At 39.5% G+C, this 6,781-nt stretch overlaps 1 pseudogene; it reads right to left on the minus strand.

The window, feature by feature from the left end:
* Positions 1-3,336: 3,336 nt before the first annotated feature.
* LOC102437798 lies at positions 3,337-5,259 on the minus strand (annotated as a pseudogene).
* Between the last annotated feature and the right edge of the window lie 1,522 nt (positions 5,260-6,781).

The raw sequence follows: 6,781 nt of genomic DNA on the forward strand, positions 1-6,781 counted from the left end.
GCTCAGAGGCCGGCAGCGGCAGGCGGGGAACGGGGAATGTTGGCTTCCTCCGTCACTGAAGCAAGCAAGCCTCATGTTCGCTTCAAGCTGCCTGGCTGCTGGCCGCCATCTTGGCTGGCAGTTAATTTGCATATCACCCTGATTAGCCAATGGGAAGGGTAGCGGAGGTATGGCTAATTACCATGTTTCTCTTTTATTAGATAGGATGGTCACCACACTGTACATTACATCTTTAGGACTTACTTATTTTGAAATGGAATTTTGTACCATCTTTACCCATTTTGCCCACCCTCTACCCCGTGCTTCTGTCAACTACCAATCTCTGAGTTTTTTTTGTTTGTTTGTTTGTTTGTTTGTTTGTTTTAGATTCCACATATGAGTGTGATCATATGGTATTTCTCTTTCTGACTTATCTGACTTAGCATAATACCCTCAAGGTCCATCCATGATGTCACAGAAGGCAATATTTCCTTCTCTTATGTGGCCGAGTAATATAACATTGTGTGTGCATGGGTGCGTGTATCACATCATCTTTATCCATTCACCCATCAGTGGACTCTTAGGTTGCTTCCCTATGTTGGCTATTGTAAACAGTGCTGCAGTGAACATGGGGTCCATATATCTCTTTGATTTAGTGTTTTCATTTCCTTTGGATAAATATCCAAAGAGGAATTGCTGGATCACTTGGTATTTCTATTTTTAATTTTTTTAGGAACCTCCATACTGTTTTCCATAGTGGCTACTCCAGTTTACAATCCCAGCCAACAGTGCATAAGCAGACCCTAGTCCAGTGGTCGCCAACTGGTGGCCTGTGGACCACTGGTGGTCCATGAGGTCTGAAAGGTGGCTACCGCTGCCCTAGTCAACACTTCTTGTTTATTGATATATTGATGATAGCCATTCTGACAGGTGTGAGGTGATATGTCATTGTGGTTTTAATTTGTATTCCTGTCATGATTAGTGACATTGGGGATCTTTTCATCTATGGACCATCTGTATGTCCTCTTTGGAGAAATGTGTGTTTAGGTCCTCTGTACATTTTTAAATCAGAGTGTTTGTGTTCTTTTGTTTTTTGGGTTTTTTTGGTGTGAAGTTGTATGAGTTCTTTATATATTTTGGATATTAACCTCTTATTGGATGTATCAGTGATGAATACTTCCATTTGGTAGGTTGTCTTTTTGTTTTGTTGATGGTTTTCTTGCAAAAACTTTTTAGTTTGATGAGTCTTATTTAGTTTTTCATTTGTTTTCCTTGTCATAGGAGATATATCAGAAAAAAATATTGCTAAGAGCAGTGTCAAAGAGTTTGCTGCCTATGTTTTCTTTTAGGAGTTTTATTGTCCTGGGCCTTCCATTTAAGACTTTAATCCATCTTGAGTTTATTCTTGTATGTGGTGTAAGAAGGTGGTCTAGTTTCAATATTTTTGCATGTATCTGTCCAATTTACCCAATGCCACTTGTTGAAGAGAATGTCTTAACTCCATTGTATATTCTTGCCTCCTTTGTCATAGATTAATTGACCACAAAGGCATGGGTTTATTTCTGAGCTCTTTATTCTGTTCCACTGATTTATGTGTCTGTTTTTATGCTATAACCATGCTGTTTTGATTACTATAGCTTTGTAGTATAGTTTGATATTAGGTAGTATGGTACTCCCAACTTGGTTCTTCTTTCTCAAGGTTGCTGTGGCTATTCAGGGTCTTTAGTAGTTCCATACAAATTTTAGGATTATTTGTTCTAGTGCTCTGGAAATGCCATTTGTATTTTGATAAAGATTGCATTGAATCTATAGACAGCTTTGGGAAATATGGACATTTTAATGGTGTTAATTCTGCCTATCCATGAGCACAGTATATGTTTCCATTTTTTTGTATCTTCTTTAATTTCTTTAATGTTGTACAGTTTTCTGACTACAGGTCTTTTACCTCTTTGGCTAAATTTATTCATAGGCCCTGGCCAGTGTGGCTCATTGGTTGAGCATTGTCGTGTACAACAAAAGGTCACTGGTTCCATTCCCAGTCAGCCCATGTTGTTGGCTCAATCCCTGGTCAGGGTGGGTGTGGGAGGTAGCTGATCAATGTTTTTCTCTCACATCAATGTTTCTCTCTCTCTTTTCCTCCCTCTCCTTTTGTCTCTCTCTCTCTCTAATAAAAGTCAATAAAAAAACATATTTTTTAAAAATTACTCCTAGGTATTTTATTTTTGATGCAATTATAAATGGGATTGTTTTAGTAATTTCTCTTTCTGATAGTTCATTGTTGGTGTATAAAAATGCAACCAAGCCTTGCCAGTGTAGCCAGTGGTTAAGCATCGACCAGTGAGCCAGAAGGTTGTGGTTTGATTCCTGGTCAGAGCACATGCCCCTGAGTTGCAGCCTTGATCCCTAGTAGCCCGTGTGCAGCAGGCAGCCAATTTGTGATTCTCTCTCATCATTGATGTTTCTGTCTCTCTCTCCCTCACCCTCTCCCTTCCTCTCTCTGAATCAAAACATATTTCAAAAATAATAAAATAAAAATGCAACCAACTTCTGAATATTAATTTTGTATTCCGCTACTTCAATGAATATATTTACCAGTTGTGATAATTTGGGGTGGAATTTTTATAGGGTTCTTTATGCATAGTATCATATCCTATCACCTGCAAATAATGACAGTTTTACTTTTCTTTCTTAAAAAATAATTTTAATTGGTTTGAGAGAAAGGAAAGGGGTGGTGGGGGGGAGAGAGAAAGACAGACAGACAGACATCCATCTGCTGTTCCACCTATTCACACATTTATTGGCTGACTTTTGCACGTGCCCCAACCAGGGATTGAACCTGCAACCCTGGTGCATTGGGACCATGCTCCAAACAGCTGACCTACCCAGGCAGGGCTTACTTCTTTTCCAATTTGGATGCCTTTTTTTTCTTTTTCTTTCCTGATTGCTCTGGTTAGAACTTTAAGTACAATGTTGAATAGTGGTAAAAGGAGACATCCTTGTCTTGTTCCTGATCTTAAGAAAAATGCTTTTAGTTTCCCCCATTGAGTATGATGTTAGCTGTGGGTTTGTTATATATGGCCTTTATTGTGTTCAGCTAGGTTCTCTTTATTCCCACTTTGCTGAGAGTTTTTATCATAATAGGTGCTGGACTTTATCAAATGCCTTTTTTGTATCTATTGACATGATCATATAATTTTATCCTTCATTATGTTTATGTGGTGTATCATGTTAATTGATTTGCGGATGTCGAACCAACCTTGCATCCCAGGAATAAATCCCACTGGATTATGATCTTCTTTTTGTTTCAATATTTTCAGTTTTATGATAAAAATGCACATGCAACAAAGATGTGATAAGTCATTTCTTTGCTCTAACTGCATCCAGTACTTGCTGCTGAGCAGCTTTCTTTTCTTTTACCATCTCAACAAACCCCTTACATGTTTCATGCAGTACTTCTTCGTCTTTCTGCTATTTCCCCCCACCTTTCAGGTTACTTAGTGGGTATGTTTACAAAGCTTGTTACAAAAGCTTCTGTTCTATAGTCCAGGGTGTGAAGTCTGTGCATGGACCTTCAAATTGTTCTGCAGGTGTATCATTGTCTGCCTGGGGCACCAATCCATGCTCTCTAAAATTTACCAAAAGCTTTTTTGTTATATCATCTTTTTGATGAGGGTCAAGTTTTTGAAAACTCTTTGCTTTGCAATAACATCTTTGGTGGTTCTCTTGACTCCAGAAGAATGTGTGTTGTAGCTGTAAACTTCCCATCTTGAATTTGTTCCAGCAGGGAAGAGGTTCACAGCTTTACTTCGTAATTTCAGATCTTCTCTGACCAATTCTCACTGCCATTTCCACCACCGCCAGTTGATTTCTCTGCATTCTTTAGATCAGCGGTTCTCAACCTGTGGGTCGCGACCCCTTTGGAGGTAGAACGACCCTTTCACAGGGGTCGCCTAAGACCATCCTGCATATCACATATTTACATTACGATTCATAACAGTGGCAACATTACAGTTATGAAGTAGCAACGAAAATAATTTTATGGTTGGGTCACAACATGAGGAACTGTATTTAAAGGGCCAGAAGGTTGAGAACCACTGCTTTAGATGCTTGTCATGCATGAGCCTCCGCTTCCTCTTTCTCTTTTCTAATTTGCTCATTTATTCTCTTCCCCCCCCCCTACTTCTTTGTTGATGATGTGTTTCATTCAAGCACTGTAAACTTGCTAGTTCAAGGCAATCACAGTTAACCCACTATGCCTCATTATCAGAAAAGTGATTTCAGGTCTTGCATGAGTTTCAAAGTTTTTGCCTTTCCATTATAATGTCTTTTCTGGGTATGTTTTTCCTTCTTTGCCAGGAGTGCTTGTTGTCTAATTTCTTCCTCTTCTTTCTCTTCAGCTAAACAAGCAACTTCTCATTCAGCTTGTCTGTGATTTTCTTTAGCTTCTTGCTCCTTCTATTTTGCTTCTGCTTTTGCTTTCTTTTCTGCTTCTTTCTTGGCCTTTTCTTCTGTCATTTTTTATTCTTGGATTATAACTATATTCATTGTCAACTACTGTTCATATCCTGTCCATTTCCTCTTTTCCCTTTGTGCTCTTGTTGCTCCGTTCTGCTTTTAAGTCCTCCTCTCATCAGGACACTCTGCTTTTCTTCTTCTTCGTCTAAATAAGAAAATTCTCTCCAAGAATAAAAAGTATACCAAAAAGAATAAAATACATCTATATATTCAAATGATGAATTCATATCACCAAGTTTAGGGAAACATATTTTTTTATTTGACCATCTGGAATTTCTTTCAAACACAGGAAAACACTTGGAAGAAATTATCCTTTGCTTCACTGTTAGAAGGAACCAAGTTATCAGAAGTAGGATCTACACTGTTAAACGCTGGTCTTTTCACTGGATCGGATAACATTTCATGAGCTTTAGCAATGCAAGTGAAGTGGTCATTATCTCCTCCTCTCCTTGGTGCACCAGCTGCGTTCCCTTTGTCTGGGTGATGTTTTAAAGCCTTTGCTTTATGAGCTGCCGATCTGTGTCCCTGGAGCTTTGTATCTTACATGGCCAAGTCCAAGTGCTGCCTGGTGGTCTTGGTGCTGTCAGGCGTTGGATCGAGTGTTTTCAGCATGGGAAATTCTTCCAACTGCAACTCTTCATCTTCTGATTCTGCTGATAACTCCTTCTTATCCTCCAGTTTCTGAAAAGGGGCAGAAGCATTTCTGTTTCTCTTAACAAAAGCTTCAGACCATCTTCCCACAGGTTCCCATTGGCAGTGTTGAGGCTGTGGTTGGAAATGTTGAGAGGCTTCAGTGTGTTGCTTGGAATAAATCAGCGGTCAGAGGGTGGGCGGTGGCAGGGCCTTGGCCACTGCAGTGCTCAGCGGGAGCAGCATGGTGTCCCCGGGGCCAGCCTGCGTCCTGGGTGGAGGGCACGCAGCATCACCCCCTCCTCGCCCAAGTTCTTCCTACCTCCTGGTGTGAGCCTCCCGCCTCGGCTCTACAATGGCCTGTAGGGTCTTTTTAATGTATTACTGACTTTGGTTTGCTAGTATTTGTTGAGGATTTTTGCTTCTATGTTCATCAGGGATTGGCTTATAATTTTTTTTGGTAATGTCTGTGAATTTTGATCAGTGATGCTGGCCTTGTAAAATGAGCTTGGGAGTCTTCCCTGCTCTGGAGTTATTTGGAATAGTTTGAGAAGGATTGTTACTGAGCCAACATGTATTATTTCTTGTCTTTTTCATAGTAGGCATTCTAACAGGTGTGAGGTGATAGCTCATTGTGGTTTTTGATTTGCATTTTCCTGATGATTAGTGATGTTGAGCACCTTTTAATTTACCTGTTGGCCATTTATATGGGAAAGCAAGGGACTCAAAATAGCCAAAACAATCTTGAAAAATAACAAGGTTGAAAGACTTACACTTTCTGATTCGAAAACTTATTATAAAGCTACAGTAGTAAAGACAGTGTGGTACTGGCATAAACATGTGAATCAATGGAAATAAATTGAAAGTCCAGAAATAAACTTATATTTATGGTCAGTTGATTTTTGCCACAGGTGCCAAAACCATTCAATAGAGAAAGAATAGTCTTTTCAAAAAATGTACTCAGAGTTATAAATATATTCAAAGCCATTTAATCATATCCTTAAAAGGCCAATTTGATTCTTATTATATACTCCCAGAAGTGGGATAGCTGGGAAAAATGACAGCTCCATTTTTCATTTTTTTGAGGAAACTCCTTATTGTTTTCCATAGTGGCTGCACCAGTCTGCATTCTTTTTTATATTATTAGTATATATTTTTACTGGTTTCAGAAAGGAAAGGGGAGGGAGAGAGAGATGGAAATATCAATGATGAGAGAGAATCATTGATCGGCTGCCTCCTTCATGCCCCCTACTGGGGATGGAGACCGCAACCTGGGCATGTGCCCTTGACCAGAATCAAACTTGGGACCCTTCAGTCCGCAGGCTGATGCTCTACCCACTGAGCTAAACCAGCTAGGGCACCAGTCTGCATTCTTAGCAGCAGTGTATTAGGGTTCCCTTTTCTCCACATCCTCCCCAGCATTTATTGTTTGTTGACTTATTAACGTTAGCCATTCTGGCAGATATGAGGTGACACATCTCTGATAATTAGTGACCTTGAGCATTTTTCATATGTCTCTTGGGCATCTGTATGTCCTCTTTGGAGAAATTCTAGTCAGGCGTTTTGCCCATTTTTAAAATAGGATTGTTTATCTTTCTGGTGTTGAGTTGTATAACTTCTTTATATATTTTGGAGATTAACCTCTTATCTGATGAAT

Source organism: Myotis lucifugus, unplaced genomic scaffold (genome assembly GCF_000147115.1).
Source record: "Myotis lucifugus unplaced genomic scaffold, Myoluc2.0 scaffold_6826, whole genome shotgun sequence".
Lineage (NCBI taxonomy): Eukaryota > Metazoa > Chordata > Mammalia > Chiroptera > Vespertilionidae > Myotis > Myotis lucifugus.